This window comes from Nilaparvata lugens, chromosome 2 (assembly GCF_014356525.2).
Source record: "Nilaparvata lugens isolate BPH chromosome 2, ASM1435652v1, whole genome shotgun sequence".
Lineage (NCBI taxonomy): Eukaryota > Metazoa > Arthropoda > Insecta > Hemiptera > Delphacidae > Nilaparvata > Nilaparvata lugens.
Window position 1 is genome coordinate 17,889,438 of NC_052505.1, and position 23,916 is coordinate 17,913,353.

The 23,916-nt window shown below is 34.7% G+C and overlaps 1 protein-coding gene across 2 annotated transcripts in view; it reads right to left on the reverse strand.

The window, feature by feature from the left end:
- The window catches only part of LOC111046070 (tachykinin-like peptides receptor 99D), a 580,669-nt gene extending 567,592 nt beyond the window's left edge, over window positions 1-13,077 (reverse strand). The window contains exon 1 of one of the 2 annotated variants that reach the window (XM_039420712.1): window positions 12,925-13,077. The gene's annotated coding sequence lies outside the window, so the exon portion shown is untranslated. Of the gene's footprint in view, window positions 1-10,867; window positions 11,209-12,924 lie in introns of those variants that run through there. The other variant, XM_039420713.1, reaches the window with a different exon arrangement.
- Between the last annotated feature and the right edge of the window lie 10,839 nt (window positions 13,078-23,916).

Sequence of the window (23,916 nt, forward strand, 5' to 3'; positions counted from 1 at the left end):
GTTGAAATATTGCCAAAAGATTTCTTAGTTCGCTTCTAAAGGGCCAACTGAACATACCTACCAAATTTGAACGTTTTTGGTCCGGTAGATTTTTAGTTCTGCGAGTGAGTGAGTCAGTCAGTCAGTCAGTGAGTGAGTGCCATTTCGCTTTTATATAGATTTGAAATAAATGTGAAAATTTGGTTACTATAACAACAATTCATCTCTAGTAATCTGAATGCTTGACATCGAGCAGTCAAATACAGAATTTTAATGCAGTCATTATGATTCCACGTTATAATAGCAGTGGAGAAAGATGGGAGATCAACGTTGCTGATACTCTGTCTTGTCAATGCCTTCTATAGACGATAGCTAATACTGGTTTATTAATGTAATATTAACTGTTCATTCTCGTTCAAAATAATCAATTATATTTTATTAACCTTCCGGTAGTCGCATTTCAAGGTGTTGTATTTTGTACAACATCCAATTTTCCAAGTGTTATGTACTCTGTTTACTGTCAAAACATGTTAATTAATTGTATAATTACTTTTTCCTCCAGCTACTGTCTAAAGTGCTTACTTTAACCCCTGGAACATATGATTGGTAGTTAGTTAGTCGATCAAGGTGACAGTCTGCCATTGGCTGAAACAAGACACACCTATTAGTGGGCAGGAATAGCATGAGCTGTGAGATGCGCGAGAGGAGAGGTAAAGGAGTGATAGTTGGGAGGCCGCTCGAAACTAAAAGAGGGGAGGTGGCTGGAACCTGTTGTTGAGACGAAAGGCTCACTGTCGCCGTTCCTACTGCTTACGCTATTAGGCCTATGCTTAGACTCTCGCCTATGTTTCAATAATCAGAGCTGTTATTTTTAGACCTATTTTTTCTTCTTTGCGGGTTTATTTTAATAGTTTAATAAAAAATAATAATAAGGCGAAAAATGTCTCAAGTAAACATTAGAATCTATGAAACGTTGAACGTACACGCGCGGTGGCATTATTACATATTCAATCCTAAAGAGCCTAAATAAAACGAATTATAAGAAACAATGGACCTGTCTAGCTATTTCTATTTCATAATAATACTGTGTTATTTTGAAAGACTTGTACAATGTTGACCAAGCATAAAATTAGACGATCATTCTCTTTATTTCACTGTTTATTATTACTTGCTTTGCTGGCGTCTATGGGCTTGGATTGTTATCACTAAATATGAGTCATCAATAATTGCAAAATTTTCCAAGAAGTTATTAATTTTGTTCTATGTATAAGTCATTCTGCATCTTTGAACATAATATAGTCTACGACAAATACGAAATATAGATAAACAAACTATATAATGAACTTAATATTCATAGCCAGTATATTATTATCATTATTCAAGTTTTCCTTCACTGGTGAGAATTCAACGACCTGTGGTTTCTATATAATCATTCCTATTATAGAAATAAAGATAAAACATAATTCGAAAAATTTAACTCTCACTGAAGCAGTATCAATTACAATTGATAATATTTTTAATTCTTATTCATCATGCATATAAATAATAAAAAATGGTGAAATATTATTTTAAAATGTGATGAACCTAAACATCTATGAATGACTTACCGTTTTAGTAACTTTCGAACGGAACAATTCCCGTTAAATCACTATCTTCATCGATGTCTGCTACACCTGTGTTCCTATCCCCATCACTGTCGCCCGAGTCATCTGACTCGTCACTGTCATCGGAGTCCTGGCTAATCTCACAATTATGTCTTCAGTCACGTCATCGATATAAGGTTCCAATTCCAAGTACGTTTCCTGAATTTTCTTGGCATGATCACATCTCGTCTTCCAGTCATCTTTTGTAATCGATTCACACGTTTCCTTTACTAATCTCTCCACTGTATCCATATTAAAATTTACATTTTTTCTCCCTACCCTTTCTTTGAGCAGACTCCAAATTAACTCAATGGGGTTCAGGTCCGGGTGATAGGGTGGTAGTCGCAAGACATCATGGCCATTTTTCGCAAAAAGCTCGTCAATTTTGTAGATTTTGAATGCAGGCTTGTGAGTAAGTATGATCGAGTAAAGCTCTGGTTTGAACATGCAGCTTGAATGAGCAATGTTCCGTTCGGATAGCCACTTTATCATCTCTGCCTTTTTACTAGATGTAGTAGGTGCTGGATCTTTTTGTTTGTTGTGATAGGGTGCATTATCTATTACAACGACAGAATTTGGCTTTAGATTTGGGATCAGTTGTGTTGTGACCCATTTTTCATAATTCTCAAAATTCATGTCATCATGATAATCTCCTGTTTTCATTCCTGACCTGAAAGTTAATAAGGCATTATTCACAAACCCATCTTCTCCACCAGCGTGCACTATAATAAGACGTTGACCCTTACTGATGGGAGTTTTCAAACCTTCATTATTCGTTGTGTCAATCCATGCAAGAGGTTTTGAGTGAGTCGAATGTACATAAGTTTCGTCCATATAAATTATGGGCAGCTCTGCTTCTTGATATTCCACTAGCTTCCTCAAATATTTCAATCTCAACTCTCGAATATCATATCTCTCTACCAATATATTCCTATTATTTGATGTCTTCCTCCACCGAAACCCTAACTTTTTTAAAATCTTGGCAAGTGCCCACCTACTCCCATTAAAATCGATTTTTTCCCTTAAAACCGGTAATAAGTTTTTCAAGGTCGGTCTTTCTTCATGCTGCTTGTGGAACTCATTTACAGTCCTCCTAACTATGCCCAGGTCGAAACTGTCTAAGCTGCATTTGTAGTCTTTTCGTTGTCTCACTTTGTTGGGGGTACTGAAAGAAGTCCCTACATCATTGCACTGTTTCTCTTCCTGTAATATTCGTTTCAAGGAACTTTGAGATATTCCAGTTGCCTCTGCAACTCGCTCATGGACTTTCTTCAAATTTATGGGCACTTTTGTTTCAGCTTCTTTTTTCATAAAACGATAAACATTAGCAACAACTTCTCGTGTTTGGCTGTGAATATTTTATCTTATCTAACAGTTTAAAAATTAATGAAATTAAAAATTAATTTACAGTTTAAAATAAAAATTAATGAAAATATAAAACTATACAATAAAATACTGACCTAATACAATATAAAACTCGGAAAATGTTTATGGAACGGCACGCGAAATTTTAACCGGAGCGATAAATATAAAACTATACAATAAAATACTGACCTAATACAATATAAAACTCAGAAAATGTTTATGGAACGGCACGCGAAATTTTAACCGGAGCGATGTGCACCGTACGGTGGTTAAGTTGTGACTGAGTCAAATGCTTCCCCCACCACTAAAATTCTCTCTCGGGCTACTGCGCACCTAGAACTCAGAGCTCATGCTATTCCTGACGGCCTGTACAGTGGGCGGAGCATTCAAACTACAGACATTAAACATGATTTTTGTCGACCTTGATAGGTCAAATGGTCAAATACCACAGTATTATAGACGTTTTTTCTGTCTATACTAACTCAATTGGATACATGACTCAACTGTCATTTTATCATCATATTAATAAATTCTAATCCTGGATCTTCAAACTTCCAGTTCACTTCAGATTGATAAAGAAAAGAAGAAGAGAAGAAGAAGAAGAAGAAGAAGAAGAAAGAAGAAGAAAGAAAAAGAAGAAGAAGAAGAAGACGAAGAAGAAGAAGAAGAAGAAGAAGAAGAAGAAAGAAGAAGAAGAAGAAGAAGAAGAAGAAGAAGAAGAAGAAGAAAGAAGAAGAAGAGAAGAAGAAGAAGAGAAGAAGAAGAAGAAGAGAAGAAGAAGAAGAGAGAAGAAGAAGAAAAGAAGAAGAAGAGAAGAAGAAGAAGAAGAAGAAGAAGAGAAGAAGAAGAAGAAAGAAGAAGAAGAAGAAGAAGAAAGAAAAAGAAGAAGAAGAAGAGAAGAAGAAGAAGAAGAAAGAAGAAGAAGAAGAAGAAGAAAGAAGAAGAAGAAGAAGAAGAAGAAAGAAGAAGAAGAAGAAGAAGAAGAAGAAGAAGAAGAAGAAGAAGAAGAAGAAGAAGAAGAAGAAAGAAAAAGAAGAAGAAGAAGAAGAAGAATCTGAGTTTAGAAAGAGGTTGGTTTATCCAAGCCTCCAAATACATCGGAGGATCAGTCCCAATCCTGAATTCAATTCTCCTGAGCATAAAATAAGATTTATCCAATTAATTCGAATTGGAAAAAACGATTTGTACTAAAAATTTGCATACTAACTTGAATTTGCAGGCGCGTACGTATGTTGCAAAAGGAAATGAGATTCCAGAGTAAGTTTATATCTTCTACGAGAGAGAAAACATATAAAATCCCACCAGATGAAAGGAGAGAAGAGAGGATCCCACGCAACTGATTCACAAAATCAATCTCCTTTTTCAAGAGTGTGTTCTATTTTGGTGAGGCTTTATAAATTCAGTAGAGGTTCAACCAGGTGCTGTTATGGGGCTTATTCTGTTGAACTTGAAATAGAAAATGTTTTGCTGTCTGAGTGTATTCCTTACTTGAACTTGAGATGGGATGCTTTGCTTTCTGAAGAATTTTTTCCCATTTGATGCTGCAGCATCACAGAAATGATTTTACAAATCAGTTATCATATTCCATTCAATGTAATTTCCGACTTGGTGTGTCGTGTATAAAGGTGCGTACAGACTTTCGCTCTGCTCCGCAACCGAACGTCACTCCAGCAGAGCGATTGATGATCGACCGGGGAGCAACAATGGTTCGACCGGGGAACGCGAGAAGATCTAACATCTTCCGTAACGTTCATGATGGGTGCATGAGCGGAGCGACTGTGGTTCGATGGTGGTACGAGGGCGGTACGAGGGCGGTACGAGGGAGGAGCGTGCTCGGTGCGGGTTGGAAGCGCGAATATGTGTACGCAGCTTAAGATGGGCTTAGTAATAGGTTAGGGAAATGCTTACAATGTACTGTATTTCCACTGTATTTTCATTGTATAAGGGAGTATTGGGAATGTTACATGTATCAGGAATATTAAGCTGCGTACACATATACGCGCTTCCAACCCGCACCGAGCACGCTCCTCCCTCGTACCGCCCTCGTACCGCCCTCGTACCACCATCGAACCACAGTCGCTCCGCTCATGCACCCATCATGAACGTTACGGAAGATGTTAGATCTTCTCGCGTTCCCCGGGTCGAACCACTCTTGCTCGCCGGTCGATCATCAATCGCTCTGCTGGAGTGTCGTTCGGTTGCGGAGCAGAGCGACAGTCTGTACGCACCTTTACATGTATTAGTAATTTAGATTGGGTCTGATTAAGAGAGATTCACTTTCGCCTGTAATCATTGATTTGATGGAGGCACTAGTGCTGAATATAATCAGTGATGTTCGAATTGAGTGAGCTGGGAAAATTTGATTAACAGCCTACCAAACCTCACCACTTTCACAAGTGAAATAATATTGTGAAACTACATGAGTTTTCAAGTTGTATTATATTGTAGAGCAGTAGAAAAAACATCATTTTTTGAAGCTGTAGGTACGAACATTAATTGGACATTGAAACTAAAATTCCATGGCATTGATAAACAGTTTGTATTCCATTCATGCTAGTTATTCAAAATCTCTGAGCTCGTTCCAATCCGTACAGATTTCAGTAGGACCCGTCCAAACATGACTACTATGAGCCTACTATACACGTTATACACGCTACTCAGAACTAGGAGTGAAATAAATGTTTTCACTAGTTCCTAGTTATCATAAACTGTTAACTTGCTCTCCTACCTTACAAATTTCCAAATTTCTCTCGATCTCGATTGAAAATCCATCAAAACTTTTAGATGATATTTCGGAACTTTCCAAACATGTGATTCACAAAACACAATGAAAGATATCAAGTGCAAAATGAAAGGGTACACTTGCTATCCTTTATTGTGTATTAATAATTCCAGTAGCCCTTAAAACAAAAGTGAGTAATTGTGATTCACAAGTAGTATGGTAGCTTGTCATATAACATATTCATGGTATCCATTACTATCATCGTAGAGACAATATCAAACGAAATTTATATACAGTAGTCTGAGAATCGATCATGATAGAATATTCTACCAAGAATTTGTAACTACTGTGCATTCGCATAAAAATCTCTACATATTTATATACAGAATGCAACTGTGGCACAATAATATTCGTAACTATTTCAATTATTCCGCAAACAAGTTATTCAATAAATCCCAATACGGTTGAATTGATCAAATTTGTTCGTCTATCTTGAATGCATATTTATCAATATCAATGGTATATTCCTCGCATGATCTTTGCACGACAACAATATAGCGGAGACAAATCTTCATGGTTGAACGAATAATTTTTGGACAAGAATATGCTCTCCGATATTCAACATCAGTAGTGCCTTATGTGTTATCATCCTCATTTTGGGAGTATGGGCACAAATTTAAGCATGTTCAGGTCTCCAAAATCTGAATAATGAGGGGATACGTTGATATTATATTTTGGCATACATTGAAATCCATTCTATTACTAAATTTTATTATTCAGAATCATTTTGTAGAATCATGATAATTTGTTCCGATATAATTGATTTTTCTTCCACGGTTTTGCTTTCAGGGTATTTTACAGTAAAATATTCTGCAAAATGATACGGAAATTCGAAATGTATAGTGAGATGATTCTGAGTGTAGTTTATAACAAGTGAGGAGGTGAGAGTCAAAACTCACATGTTCCAAAAAATGCGAAATTGAGATGGCACTGTCATCTTGTTCTTCTTCTTGAGCTAAACATTGCTATGCTATTGGTTTACAACAAAACCAGCTTGTTCTTATTCAAATTTAATGACAAAAAGTGAGGTTAGTAGCAAAACTCACATGATCCAAAGGAACATGTAAGTTTTGATGCATAACGGCTACTAGCAGGTCATGTGATCACTTTCGACCAATCGTGCGCCAGCTATCTGCTCTTTGTCCGTCTGTCGTCTGCTTTGAGTGGGATACAAAGCTGATAGTTTGTGATTGTTAGCAGTAGTTATTGATAGAATTCTTCTAATTTCTACTCCATTCTACCAATTATTAGTTCAGTAATGGAAGAGTTTGTAGTTCCAATCAAAGATGGTGAAAAACCAACAAAGAAAACTCCTGACAAAAGTACATGGAAACGCACGAAAGAAAAGATTGCCAGGTAGGTCTAACCTCACTTTTCTTATACTGTTTTAATAAAATTTAATGTTTGAGTTATACACTGTCAAAACTGATCAGAAGGAAACAATTTTTACAAGAAGGTAAAATTTGTTTCTTTCTGTTCCAGACACAAGCCATCACAGATGCCAGAATTCCCCAAATGCAACCACTTTACTGGGGCATTCCAGTGCCGCACATTAACAATGAGAGACGTACAAAAATTCCATGGTTTATTCTACAAACGCCCGGAACGCCAACACCAAAATAATTTTATTCTTCGAAATGTGGAAATAAAGAACGTTCAGAGGAGGAGATCAAGAGAACACAAAACTAAAGAAAAATCACAACTACTGAGGACTACAAAATATTTCGTCAAAACTACAGCAGGAGATAAAGTGCCAGTCTGTATGAACAGTTTTTTATCAATTCTAGGCGTATCCCGATTTCGTGTCAATAATATCACAAATGAGTTGAAAAAAAATGGTGAAGTAGTTGAAAGAAGAGGAGGGTTTCGCAAGAAAGAGAAGTACTCAACACAAAAAATCAGTATTATGAATTTTATCACACATTGAAATGTGTTGAATCTCACTATTGTAGGGAGAGAAGCTGCCGAAAGTATCTTCCAGTGATCTTAATGTAAAAAAACTATGGAGAATTTACTCATCAAAAAATAAAAACTTGGCAGTAAAACTATCCTTTTTCCGAAAGATTTTCAACACACAATACAATATTGGTTTTGGCACGCCAAGAACCGATGTATGCTCTACGTGTTTAAGCCTCAGAGAGAAAATCAAATGTGAAATGGATGCTGTGAAGAAAAATGAGCTCTTAACAGAAAAACGGGTACATCGTCTGCGCTACAAAGCATTTTACAAAAAACTTCAAGAAAAAGACAATGACATCTTAATATTGTCATTTGATTGCCAAAAAAATTTGGCACTTCCTAAGATACCCGATCAATCAACATACTACAGCCGCCAGTTCTATTTTCAGAATTTTACAGTTGTGAAGGGACACAGCAGAGGGCCATTGAACCCTTCAACAGTAACGTCCTACTGTTGGACTGAGAATGAGTATTCAAAGGACTCCAACCTTATTTCATCATGTGTCTTTGACTGTCTGCGAAGTACTGATTTGACCTTATATAAAAAAGTGAGACTGATCTCTGATGGTTGTGGGGGTCAAAATAAAAACTCTATCCTTGTAGCCATGTGTCACTCATGGCTCTGGTGTTTTGCACCCAACAACATAGAAGAAGTTGAATTGGTTTTTCCGGTAACAGGCCATAGCTTTTTACCCCCAGATAGAGTTTTTGGAAACATTGAACGTAGAATGAAAAAGATTGAAGAGATCATCAAGCCTGAGGATGTCGTGAAAATAATATCCGAATATGCAATGGTGAAGAGAGTTGGTATTGACTGTGAGGTGGGGGACTTTCGTAAATTGGCACGGTCACAATTTAAAAACCTAACGAGCTGGAACTTCCAAATTTCTCAATCCAAAAGAATAATTTTCAAAAAGGCAAAACGCACTCCCAACATTCTCACAAGGGGAGAAAGTACTTACCGGACAGATTGGGGAAGAGCCAGGTCCTTACAAAGAAAGGAGTGTTAATGAATGGATTGAACCCTGACATAATCGAGAAGAAGAACTTGGTGTCACTAGAAAAAAAGAAGGATGTTGAAAAACTCCTTACAAATCATTTTGGAGCGAATTGGAGAGAGAATCAACAACTTGAGTTTTACCGCAGCATTATTGATAACACCTCTGCTGAACCTGTTCCTGAAGAAGAAGTTTGTGAATTTGTGGATGGGTGTTCTAATTTGATAATCTGAATTAAATACTGGAGAAAATTACTAAACCAAAATGATTTTATCAAAATGACCAATCAATTTTAATCAAAATAATTTTTCATGATGATTGTCATCATAAACACTATTTCTATTATTGTGAATCCTTTTATCTAGCATTTTTCCACTTTTATATTAAACTTCATAATAACAAGCTCAAATTTTTATTGTCTAGGTTTATTATTGTTATTCTAAACCCAAAAAATTTCCTCTGAGATGTTTTGGCAGTGTATAAAAATATATAAATTCTTCTGAACTTGCAATAATTCATGTAGTTTTTTTTTTAACAAAAGTAACTATCAGATCACCTATTGACTATTTTTAAGGGTTACACTTCAAAACTCACATGTTCCAAGTCACTTATTTGCAAAACCAACATGTTCCTAGAGTTGTCATCAAAACTCACATGATCCAATTTTTAAATTCATTTTTTAACTATTTATAACATTTTTCAATCTATGAGGCCTGAAAATATCATATCTGTGGCAGATTCTACATGTAACAAAATAGTCCATATAAAAAAAAGATAAGTGGCATATTAGATCTCAGTTTTCTGGAATTTACCAAAATTTTAACTTTTGGGAACATGTGAGTTTTGACTCTCACCTCCTCAAGTACGGTACACTTTCAGTTGGCAGAAGGGGAAAATAGAAGAATAAATACAATAGAGATTGGTTGGAATGAAAGCGGTACTATATTGAAACCCAACTTCTAACATTGGGTTTCGTTGAAGCCTTTCTTCAATAGTTTCAAGAATAATAATTCTGCCGTTCAAATACATGACAAGGAATAAGAATTTTATTAACACTCTTTTGAATGGTGGATACATTTGAATACATGGAACTTGTGTTAAAGCTTGCGAGTAGTGAAAAAAAGAGGAACCCCCAATCTTGGAGACACAGAAGAGAAAATATTCACTTCAAATTGGATTGAAAAACAGTGGAGGAATCCAACAAAGTATAGGAAATATCTAATTTGAATTGAATTGAGTATTTTCTTTTAGATCGGTTTCTAGGGACTTGACGCCTATAGTACCCTGAAATAAGTTGAGATTGCAATAATATTATTGGAGAAGGATTATGTGATGGAAGAATATTCATGGGAAAACATCATTGAGAACATCCAATATCATGAAGCATGCCGAATTCTGAAGTCGTCTTCAACTAATAATAATAATAACGAGTGACCTGGCTGGCTCAGGTCTGGTGTCAGGGTTTTCAGGTCTCAGCTGATCAATTTCAGGGCTTCTGACATGACCTAACGACTGCTTTTTAGGCAGCCGGGACCGACGGTTTAACGTGTCCATCCGAAAACTGTAAATACACCATAATGAATTTTTGTAATCAAAGAGCTCATTTGCCTTATCAACCCCTTTCCATTTCAATTATTCGAAAATGATTAATAATAGAGGGAATGAATGAGGGAATGGTCAGCCACTGTTTGAGAACTGTTTCAACAAAGGTAGTAGTCTCAACTCCGAAGAAATTAGTAGAGTCTTAACTCCGCCTAATAATAAGTATTTCTATTTCATTTGATTTCGAAGTGTTTAAACAGTATTTGAAAACTGTTTGGGCATTGGTAATACAGTGTTTTGATAATAAAAATTTGAAATAGTCTTTGATTAGTGCTTAAATAGTGTAAACCGTACAATTTACAATGTTTTCTCCTTTTTATAAATTATTAAGAAATACGTAACCTCCGAACATAAGCGATAATAGAACTATATTATTATTAATCATTATACAAACATTGATATAATATGAAATGATCTGATATCGACATAACATCATGCCTTCCATTACCAACATTTTACCAACTTCTAGCCAACTTTACTTTTTCCTAGGTTTTCAAATTTTCTTGCTTTCTCTTGCTGCTTATTTAGTCGCCATTTACCTGCAATTAAACGGCGGCAACGCTCGCCATTGGTTGATCATTTTTCACTTTTTTTGCTGCTGTAAAAAACGCGCGCGTCTTTTCGGCGACTAGAAAGCGCGAGATATATCGCGCGCGACAAATCGCTCGCCAACTTTCCGCCAAAGTTGCGCGACCGCTACTGACATCAAACGTCCGAATTCGTCGAAAACTTTCCCTGATGTCGTTCAAAATTTCCCTCGTCACCCTGTTTATTCCCTTCTTCCCCTCACAAACTTGTAGGGACGAGCTTGAACTCTCAACTTCCCCCGCAGATTCTTCAGAGAGTAATGTACAAAAAATTTCCCTCGTCACCCTGTTTATTCCCTCAATTCTCCCTTGGATTCCTGAAGAATTATAGTGAGATTCACCTTAAACTGTCAGCTCTTGTTATAATCAATCATCATTCATCCATCAAATTTATCCGTTTAGGCCCAGTTGCACAACAGCCGGTTAAATTTTAACCGTGATTAATTTCGCGTGAACCAATCAGAGAAGGCGTTTTTGAAGAGACGGCTTCTCTGATTGGTTCTCGTGGAATTAATCACGGTTGAAATTTAACCGACTGTTGTGCAACCGGCACTTAGTGTACAAAACTCTCTAATCATAATATAATTATGACAATGGAGGAAAAACTACGCTGAGTCAGTAACATTCCTCTTCCAAATTTGGATGACAAGGTAATTTTCTCCAAAATATAATCATATTAAACAAAAAGGCTAAGAAATTGTCAAAAACCACAGAGTTATTGAACCAGAACTACTATCAATAAATCTGTGGTTTTTGACAATTTCTTAGTATTTTTATTTATTATGAATAATTACCACAATATCAACTTCTCAACCACACAAAAAGTGAAAATATTATCAGATTATGGAAATCACATCACATCCAATTACATTAATGTTAACAGTGTAAAGTACGCTAAATCTAATCATGTTCAACCTACTTTCCTCTATTAGGGAAGAATCTCCATGGACTAATGTAGTTTACCAAGCGAGTAATTTGATTTATGACTAAGTTACTGTACTTCTAAACTTTCTTCAAAAGATTCCGTTGATTATTACTACAAACAATAGTCTATTACTACTATCAATCATAGTTTAATGATTATTCCAAGGAGGAATCCAGTAATTTACATTATGAAGGAGAAATGTTGAATGATTCTTTAATTTATTCTAAAACAGTATAGCATTAATTACAGTGTTCTACTGTAAGATTAATTTCAAACTATCAACATTCCTTCCAGAATTATCACACCAATACTGAACATTCAACCAATGTTGAAACTTTGGAGTGAACATCTTGACTAGTATGTGATTGATTGAGTCCCATTTGGATAAGTTACCGTACCTCACATCCATACGAAACTTTTGTCTTCAGAATGATCGTCTTTATAAAAGCACAGAAAAATAATATTCTCAAATCGTATTCCCATTTTTCCTTATCCTATGTCATATTTTATCTATATCCTATTCCCATTCTCCTCAATAAAATTCTCTGGCACTTAAAAACATATTTAAATGGAAATCATAATATTTTCTCTCAGTTATCTCCTTTCTCCCACTCCAGTAATCTTATCACTTCTACACAAACTTCTCTCTAAACTCTCATTTTGTGTTGAAATAGATTCGCATTTGATCGAAATTTCAGATCAATTTCCTCCTCAGAACCGAATCTGAATACAAAAGTAGACAACTGTTCTGAGATCTGATCATTCGACCTTCACTGCAAGAGATAAACAGATATTTTTTGATAAATCACAGTTTCCAAGTTCAAATCCTTTACGACTTGTTGTTTTGAGGGAAAACTTTTGTGTCGAATAAGAAACAGGTTGAGAAAAATACGGGAATCAATGTTGTAGTGTGATTTACTTGACCATTGTTTCAACGGGAAGCCTTGTTGTATTTGATAATAGATTTAATGCTGACAGTCTAAAGTGAATCTTAACAGGAAAAAAACACTGAACCATGAATCAACGAGCCAAGATACCAGTGATAAGATATATATGGTGAAAACTAAAAAGTTTCATCACTTACTTTCAGCCTTGTTCTATTCTTGAATCCCTCACAAATCGTATCCAAAAATGGATCAAACTTTTAAAAACTTGGCACAAACGTGTGAAATTCTTTGGAAGAAAAATTCCGGGAGCAAAAACCGCGTATTTGCACAAGTTTACCGTAGCACTGAACGTTTCGATACGTTTTTCTCTTCGACTTGGAGTGCCAGCACTTCAGAGTGAACCGATAAGATGAATCTAGAAAAAATATTCGAAATAATGACAACAGAACTCTATCACTATGGTGAGGTTTATTTTATGATGGGTGCATTTGTTTTGGGTAGCATCAAGTAGTTTTCTCATTTTAACAAATTCTGACAGTATAGAGTGCATCTCATTATAGAAATGCTTGAGACTATCAACTACACAAGGCCAAGGTGTTGGGAGAAAATTAATTTATGTAACAATCTGACTTGAGTGGTGAGTTTGTTTTGACTTTTGTTATGGATCGACAGTAGTTGATATTATTCTAGAATTATTTTATAGTTCGATAATTATCATTATTGACTCCCTGATAATTTTGATAATTATCGACTCCTCCCAGTTCACGGACAAATTACCCAAGCAGATAGTATATTCACTAGTAGTTCTGTGAACAGTGGACCTCGCTCAGTAATAAACCACAGCCTCCTCCAAAGACCTTAAAGAGATATAGACCCACAATGCCTATGCCTTCCCAATGATAGATCTTACTTGAAATTGGAGGCCGCCATTGGGGTATTTTAGCACGAGATATCATATTTATATTATTTATTTGTAATACTATAGATCACAAAGGCATTGGTGGCATTGGTATGTGATAATCTTATGGGTTGCCCCCTCAATGGCGGATTTCAATTCCAAGTACGACACTAGCGCTGCATGTGACTCTATGCATCTTTAAGGTCTTTGGCCTCCTCTAATACTGTCAATCAGAGTAAATTATGTCCTGTCCTGTTGTGTCGGCCAGATATTGGTGTGTAAACAACTAATGGCTGTTTGGGTTGTTGTACCGACAATGCTAATATTTTTTTTTCATTTGTAATTTGATTGCAATCTAACACTTTGGTTAATGAACAGTTCTACCTTGAATTAATATGTTAAAGTTTGACATTAAAGGGGTATATCACTCCTTCACAGTCTAAGTGAGCAATGATCATGCACTGTTTCTTTCAGAATCACTCTTACTACATTTAAACGAGATCTGTAGGCTTCTTCGTTTTCAGTCTTCTCACTGTATTAGAGTTGTCAATGAGGTGTAGAGCTTGGATGTTCTGATGATTATGTAGAGTCTCTTCATGGATTCTGGCAGCCTTTGTGATCATGACATCGACTTCTTCCATCTGCAGGTCCCTGTTTCCGAGTTTCTGACAAAGTATGGAGCATTGACAAAACCTTGTTCTGGAATTTCTGGATGGTGTTGATGTTACTTTTTCTTGCACAGCCCCACAGCTGGATGCCATACAACCACACAGGCCGAAGAATTTGTCTATACAATAGTAATAATTTGTTGTAAGAAATATTATTTTACTATTATTAAAAGCTAAGAATAAATGAATCCTTCTCCTAAGAATAAAATGAATTTTAATTTGAACTTGAATTGATGATAGGTAACACTTTTTGAAATTTGAATCATGTATGCATATGAAGCTCATGATTATTTTAGAATACATCAATATCAAATAATAATATTATCATTCCACAATAGATTCAATATTGATGATAAGTCTTCTCGTGAGAATCCTTTCAAAATGTGAGGATTGTTTGAATGGGGAATTTCGATAGTTTGAATTCGACTATAGTGGAGAAAGTGCAGTAAAGAGAGATGAGAAAATAGCGTTGCCGATTCTCTGCCTTGCCGCTGGCTTCATTAAAGGATAGCTAATACCGGTATATCTGATGTAATATTGACTGTTTATTCTTGGTTTAAATTATAAATTATATTTTATTCGTCAATAATAGTTATTTGTATATCTAGAGTGAAAAGTGCTGTTTTTTCTCCCTGAGGGAAAAGTTTGAAGCTCGAGGCGAAGCCGAGGGCAACAATTTTCCTGAGGGATAAAAAACATTTTTCACTCGTGATATACACAACATTTTTCCTCCACCTACCTTTTTATAAAAACTGCAAATAAAATAATTTTTAAAAACGTATGTGACCAAACAATGTGTTACAACATAATCTAAAAAGTAAACAGAAACAGCTGGCTTGTAATCACAGTTCTCCTCCGACAGCACTATCTGTTGGCTAAAGTTGTAACAATGACAGCCACAACTACAGCTATGATGAAGTTCCCGTTTCAAATTTGATTAGTTAATAAGTAATATTCGTTGGCTGGTATTTTAAATAACATGGATTGAAAGAAAAAAAATATAAATTTTCTCTAGTATAGTGATATGAAGTTTGTAATAATAATTTCAGCATACAAACATAAATTTTATATATCGATCAAATGTCTGGTTGAGGTATTGAATTTAGTTGGTTTAATGACTACTCTATATTCTTTTATTCATTTATTGTATAAAATACTATAATCATAATACAATTATGACATTGGAGGAAAAACTAGGCTGAGTCTGTACTATTTCTCTCCAAAAATTTTGATAAAATGTAAATGTTATCCAAAAGATAAGGTTATGTAATCATACACTGCTCCGTTACTTGATTTTCAGTCCAGGAATGATGATTTAAAATTTTGAATTTTGAAGGTTGATTTTATACTCTAAATGAATCACAGAATGTATCACAATAAATTAAAAACTTTAGAAATATTGCACTTATTTAAAAAAAATTTAATACAAAATCAAAAACCTACTCACTATATATTATGCTTAGACCTTCTGACCTATTCCAAATGTACGTTTTTAAAATAGAGATGCTCCCCATGTTATTTAAATGGAGTCACTTTTACTCCCTTGGGAGTTTTCCTGTTTTTTAGTACCGAGAGCGAAAAAGTGACACTTTAGTATCATGTTTCAGGGAGTAAAGTAAGTACTTTTGACAGTAGGTGGAGGAAAAATATATTTTAAATGATTGGAATTAATTAATTTATTCATAAATTAAATTTAATACATTTTTGAAGAACAATCTGGCAACGCTGCAGAGCTAGGAAAGGATAGCGCTATCTGCTTTGTCATGTAATAGACAAGGATAGCAACACCTCTCAATCTTAATCAAATACTGTCATTATAACGTGGATCTCACTATAGTACGCCTATATTCTGGTTGTTTCCATGCAAGTTGATTTTCCAAGAAATATCTGAAACTCGAGTTTTACAAATATGAACGTATTGATAGCAAGTAAGCTATGTACTTGTACGTGGTTATGCTTCAAACGATCTGATTGACATTCCAATCAAGGCAGTCTGGCAATTAACAGCTCTGAAATGTCTTAACACCAATTGAGACTATTCTATCCCTGTATCAGCTCTGATGTAACTGGTCATTCATTGAAGCAATCCATTGTTCCCCTCCTCCGTCATCAGAGTTTTTCTTTGATATTTGAGTAATAAACGTGATCATCATCAGAGAAACCAATATTACATTGTAAATGCATAGTGGAATGCGGTGGAAATATGGAAGACGATATCGATGACAGATATTGAATCCAGACAGTCAGTCTTACAGAAATTCATTCTAATTTATCAATTTAAATAGGCCTACTGCCATTATAATGTGGACCTATAGTAGGCCTTTCTTCTGGTTATTCTCATGCAAAATGAAATTTTTGTATGACTATTTTTTATTTTTTTTTTATAATTTAACCGAGATTTACGAATAATCGCCGATTGAAAACGTCTTCCGCCTCTCTCATTGGTTCTTGTGGCATCGTTTTCAAATTTGAACTCAAATTTTTAAAAAGTGTACAAATTCATTCATAGAGTTCCATATTTTTTTCCAAATTATCTATTATACGTACAATTACATGATAGTGATGAAGATAAAACTATCATCAACAGTACAAAAGAGCTTGACGCTCACAAGATGCCTGATCGTGCTAAGCTTGAATTAAGGAGATAAAAATAGATAATATGAGAATAGGAATGATATAATAAGAGAGAGAATGAGCTCAAAAAAACACAATAATGGATGTCATTGGAGAGAAACAACTAAAATGGTATGGACACCTGCGCAGAATGAATGAAGGAAGACTTCCTTTGAAAGTATGGAATTGGGTACCAGCGAACAGAAATAGGCGTGGAAGACCGCGAAAGAAATGGGTATCCAATGTCCACATTCAAATGGAGAGTAGAGGTCTCTTTGAAGGAGACTGGATAAATAAGGAAAGATGGCGATTGGGGTGCGAGAAGCGACATAACTGAAGTTGCAAAAACTCGCTATATATATATATATATATATATATATGTACTGAAGTACAAGAGAAAAATAATTGTAACCTGGAAATAGAAAATAAGTAGAAATATAACTGAATATTATGAAACAACCTTATGAAATAATAATAGTTGAATGACGTCGAAGTTGAAAATGCGAAGTGGGGTCTGACATTCAAGTAGACGGTTTCGCATTTCTCTTTATGTTTATATGTTTATATTTATGTTCCGCATTCACAGCGAAACGAGGCAATAGATTTTCATAAAATTTGACAGATATGTTCCTTTTCGAGTTTCGCTTCGACCTATTTATAAGGTTTTTTGAAATTTTGCATTTTAAGGATAATACAAAAGGAGAAGGAAACTCCTTCTAACGCCAATATTACCGTAAAAATCAGACTATAGATATAAATAATTCGAATTATTTATCATAAATCAGCTGTCGAGTGGATTATTAATTTATTGCATGCAATTAATTTCTTAATGTACCTTGGTAAAAAAATCAGGTGTTGTGTGAACTATTTATTGCATGCCTCATTGCATGCTAGTTTTATGCACTATTAAATGCACTATTGATTCCATGCAATAACGCATGCAATTAATAACTAAAATAACATAGTATTTCTCTGCTTTCAACTTCAACTCGGGCTGACCTGTTGCCAGTATGTCTTGCAGAAGATTAGATTTTGATGTTAGCATTTCTGATACACTAACACCAACAGCCTATAGCCGTTTTCTCACCGATATCTCGCCGACACGACATACAGACAGGATTGACTCTGAAGAGAAGAATGTGGTTTATAAATGCGCGAGGTCCACTGTTCACAGAACTACTAGTATACCAATATACGTAAGTGCAACCAGGAGTAACATTATTTTACAGTGTCTGACGAACGAATCAACCATCTTGCATAATCAAATGAATGAATAATTTATGAGCTCATAAATGAATTCAGTCTCCAAACAAAGCTTAGCCATTCATAAATCAAGCTATCAAACATAGTTTATGAAGATACAAGCTAGGGAAATATGTCTTTCAGTTTTAGGAGTAATATTGATGGAGTAATACAGAAATATAATATTAGTCCAGTCAATATAGACATAAAAAATGGGGTGTGCTTGCAATTTATATTGTAGTTCTGATTTTTTAATATATTATTTGGGTACATAAGAGAAGTCCAGAGCCAATTTCTTCATGCGAAATTTCCTTGTAAACAGAGTGGCCCAAAAACCTCGTAATTTCGGCTCATTTTCCAGTTTTCAGCTATTTCTGCCAAATCTCGTAATCGGACAGAAAAATTTTACACACAACAATAAATTTTCAACTTTTCGACCGAATTTGACTTATTATGCATGATTTTGGACCGCCTTGACGAGCCGAGAAGAATGAAGTGTGGTACGATGAAATCTGAGCATTGCGTCAGAAGTTATAAGTGTTTGAAATTTTGATCCTTGAGGTGTCCTTAAGCGCGCCTCTCCACTAGGAAATACTGAAATGAAGTGCATCTAACGGGTGATTCTCATAGAACATAATCTTATGAACTTATGTTATTGTGCGAAATATCAATGTGAAGACTATGTAGTTGGTGATGATGGTTGAAGCTGAAAATTAGGTGTTCTTCACAATACAAGGAGCATTGTTGTCAGGTGTGCCTGGAAATCTATATGAGATAGAGCGTTCTACCTGATCTCAGATTGTAGAGCACAAAAATACGCCAAGAGGGATTTTGAATAATACATCTAAATGGTAACAATCAGAAGATATTGTAGATTAAAATCTAAAATTCATCAAAAATTGATCTTCTCTTCAAATTTAACTCATTTTTGAAAAATCATAACTCAGTACTCATTGGAGATAGAGAGTTCCGAATGATCTCATCTGATTCAGAATTTCATATTCTAGAAAAAAAGGCGAGAGCAAATTTTTCTGTCCGATTACGAGATTTGGCAGAAATAGCTGAAAACTGGAAAATGAGCCGAAATAGCGAGGTTTTTGTGCCACTCTGTATCTAGCACAAGGAAATTTTGCATGAAGAAATAATATATTAAAAATCAGAACTACAATATAAATTGCATGCACCTATGTTTAAAGTGACTGGACTATATGATCAACTATAATAATAGAATAAGAATAATGATTGAAATACCTACTGATGAAATAAATACGTAATTCAATTTAAGGAAATAGTCAATTGAATAATCCAGAAATAGATCTCCCAGGAAACTCAGAAGCTACTTTACATGAAATGTGGAAAAGATGAATGAAGACTACCTTTTGTTTGCTAATTAAAATTGTTTCTGTTATGAATGGACGATTTCACAGAAAATTCTGCATTTCTATCCGTTGCGGTCAGCTTGGAAATTTCTGACCTTGCATGCTTCAAATTTGTCTTATTTAAATTCTAATTGAAAATATCTGTGGTGGAATTCACTTCAAACGGTCAGCACTCGTTGAGCTGGAAGCGATGCTGTTATTTGGATGTAATGCTGACAGTTGAAGGTAAGTCTCACACATGGATTCCGTGGAGGTCTGTGATTCAAATATGAATTAAACATATTCAACATTATGCTGGAAGGGGAATCGAAATGGTCAAGGGAAGAATATGAGGCTTCTGTTTTGATAATTAATTTTCCATGAGCGCTTTATTTTAGTGCTTGTAATTTCAAACATTCAGAAACATTCGTTAGCTTTGTTTTGTCATATCCTTTCACGCAATATGATTAGAGACAAACGTGAACCTATTCTTTGATTTCCTCTTCAATTACTGTAGTTAGTTTTTATTTCTAATTTTAAGATATATATTATATTTTTTAAAATAATACGATCTTTCTTGAAAGATGTTCCCAAATCATTCAATTCAACAGTTAATGTTGCCAGATTATTTGTTATTACTTCTTTTTCTATTTATATTTCATTTGTAATTTCCTCATTTGTAATTTTCGGAGGCAGTTCAGTTTCATTTTCTCAAAGTAGAAAATTTCCTTCCTTTTTGACCGAGCGAAGTGAGGTCTAAGATTCAAGTCGACGGTTTGGCATTTCTCTTAAATGTTTGAATGTTTATACGTTTATATATTTATATGTTGCGCATTTACGGCGAAACGCGGTAATAGATTTTCATGAAATTTGACAGGTATGTTCCTTTTTAAATTGCGCGTCAACGTATATACAAGGTTTTTGGAAATTTTGCATTTCAAGGATAATATAAAAGGAAAAAGGAGCCATATCCGTCCAGCCAGGGGGCTCCGCCCCCTGGACCCCCGACTGGATCGTACAAAAATGGGATCAGCGGGCTCGCTTCGCTTGCCTGCATTTTTCATTCAAGCATGCTTCATTCCATCAGAAAGTCAAAGTACTGAGAAAACGAAGAAAAGCTGAGAAAAAACGTTGGAAAAACGCTGATTTTAAGCGTATCTTTGATGAAATATTGAAATCACCTCTTCACAAAATTGTTAGACCCCAGCTAAACAAACCTCTGTACCAAATTTGAGCATTTTCTGTATATTACTTGATGAAAGAACTCAGAAAACGCAAAAAACCGTTAATTAATGTTGGGCGTATTTTTGGCGTTATTTCAAATTTCTTCTAACAAAACATTATTACACCCCAGCTAAGCTTCTGTAATGAATTTTAACATTTTCTGTTCATTTGTTCTCGATAAAGCTGATAAAGCGCAAAAAACGCTGGAAAAACGTAAATTTTGGGCGTATCTTTGGCGTTATTTCAAATTCCTTCTAACACAACATTATTAAAACCTAGCTTAGCTTCTGTACTGAATTTGAACAATAATTTCTGTTCATTTGTTCTCGATAAATCTGTAAAACCCTAAAAAAACGCTGGAAAAACGCAGATTATTGGCGTATTTTCGGAAATTTTTCAAATCCGTACTTAGTGCGCCTCTAAAGGGCCAACTGAACATACCTACCAAATTTGAACGTTTTTGATCCAGTAGATTTTTAGTTCTGCGAGTGAGTGAGTGAGTCAGTCAGTCATGAGTGAGTACCATTTCGCTTTTATATAATAAATTATATAGAATATTATTCTATATCTATTATTCTAATTATAATATTATTATATTATTCTATATTATTCTAGAGAATATCATTCTATATCTATTATTCTAATTATATAAAAGCGAAATGGCACTCACTCACTGACTGACTGACTGACTCACTCACTCGCAGAACTAAAAATCTACCGGATCAAAAACGTTCAAATTTGGTAGGTATGTTCAGTTGGCCCTTTAGAGGCGCACTAAGAACGGATTTGGAAAAATTTCCAAAAATACGCCAATAATCTGCGTTTTTCCAGCGTTTTTTAGCGTTTTCTCAGCTTTGTCGAGAACAAATGAACAGAAATTACTGTTCAAATTCAGTACAGAAGCTAATAAGCTAGGGTGTAATAATGTTGTGTTACAAGGAATTTGAAATAACGCCAAAGATATGCCCAAAATTTGCTTTTTTCCAGCGTTTTTTTGCGCTTTATCAGCTTTATCGAGAACAAATGAACAGAAAATGTTAAAATTCACTACAGAAGATTGTAGTGTCTGTTGGGTGTGGCCCACCTGTAGACAGACAGGTGTTCGCCCATTATTTATGTGGAATCCAGAATTTGTGCATAGGAATCAAGTCATTGAAAAAACTTACTTAATTCATGTTAACATAAGATTGAACTTTGAGTTTGGAGTTCTCTGTTAATGGACAATTGTTAACCCTCAACTACACGCTAGGCGCCTTCAGTGCCACAATTGTGTGTTTTCAAACCCTTCACAAATTTATTTCATAGAATTTGAGCTGTACACGGATGATGAAAATGAGAAAAACTTTTCTGATTCGATATTATTTATTCACAATAATTATTCGAATAGACATTGAGAAAATTGTATATTGGTAAAATATAATTGTTGGTTTAGCAGAGAAAACAAGCTTCTATGAAAATACAAAATAATAATATTAGTATTTAAGGAAAAGTGGTTATCAACTTCAGCATTAAAGGAAAATGACATTTAAAAAGGATAATATAAGAAGAAGGAAATATAATTGAGTGCAATTGTGAAGTTTATTAATCTTAAAAATGAGGTCTTCCCACTTCAACAGTCAGCTGCACACCGAAGAAACGCCCCAGACTGCCACCAACACTGTCATCTACTACGGAAAGGTATGATGAAAGAAAACGTGGAAGCACTGGAAAATGGTAGCTATCGAAACCACCTTAAAAGAACGAATATGCAGAAGTGCGGTAAGCTATGCCGCTTCGCGTGTAATTGAGGGTTAACTCAAGAGATTACTGTTTTGGCAGGTGAGAGGTGAGGATGTAAGAACGGCACAGCAGTTTAACAGATAACCAACTTCACGAAAATAACTATTGAGACTATCGCCCTGAAGTGAAATTTGGAACATAACACCCTATTGTTGGAAATGTAATATTTTCTTACCTCCGATGATACCATCACATGCAGTTGTGATAGGCCTTCTTCTATCCTCACTAACTCTCTACCAAAACGTTAATTTCATTATTGAAACTAAGGATTTATTTATTAATGGGAATATTGTAAAAGTTTCAATCAATATGAATATTTAAGAGAAAAAAACAGAAAATTGATAAAGTAAAATAATTATATAAGATCAAAATTATTGATTAATAAAATGAAGTAGGCTGAAAGTAGATCAGGGTAATCAACTTTCAGTAATATACAGCAGTATGCAGTGGATAATTAAAATAACATGAGTTTATATAATATAAATATATATACAATTCATTCTATATCAGGTTTAAAGGTTTGTATTTGTGGGATGGGTGGGGGATGGTTGTCATGTGATCGTTCTAGGGCCGGACTGTTTCAGTCATTCGTTTCAAAAGATGTTTTTTTCATCCTGACTTTAAAAAATCTGTTTTTTCTCTTAAATATTCATATTGATTAAAACTTTTACAATATTTCCATTAATAAATAAATCCTTAGTTTCAATAATGAAAATTAACGTTTTGGTAGAGAGTTAGTGGGGAGGATATTTTTAATATTCTTTTCGAAGAATGGACATTGATATGTCCAAAGCTCTGCCAATTTATGTAGATGCATAACAATATAATCTATTATTATCTATAGCTATTATATTACAAATTGCTTTTTCATATCATATAGAGTTCAATAATTATTTTCTTAGTCTATATTATGTAAATTCATCTATAATTTTGCTGTATTGTAAGCTATTGTATATAAGTGTATATGCCAGTATATATTGTAATCTACATAAATAAAGTACTCAATCAATCAATCAATCAATCGTGAAAACTAGAGTTATTGCATTTCCATTTTTACAATTATACTTCTCATACTGCCACACAATGCATTTCATATACATAAAATGCACACTCATGTAGACCTACTCATCACTCCATATCCGCATTGTTCAATAGAACAATATTCATTCATTTTAGACAATAACAATGGAATTCAACCGACAATGGAAACGCAATGAAGCCAACCAGTTTTTCATTGCTACTGGAATGCAGTGCAGACACACACTTCTTTCAAAACAATGAGTGTAGAAGAAAAATCCCGAAGAATGTGTGATTATTATATAATATGTGCATTTCATCTTTAGAGAGAGAGAGAGAGAGAGAGAGAGAGAGAGAGAGAGAGAGAGAGAGAGAGAGAGAGAGAGAGAG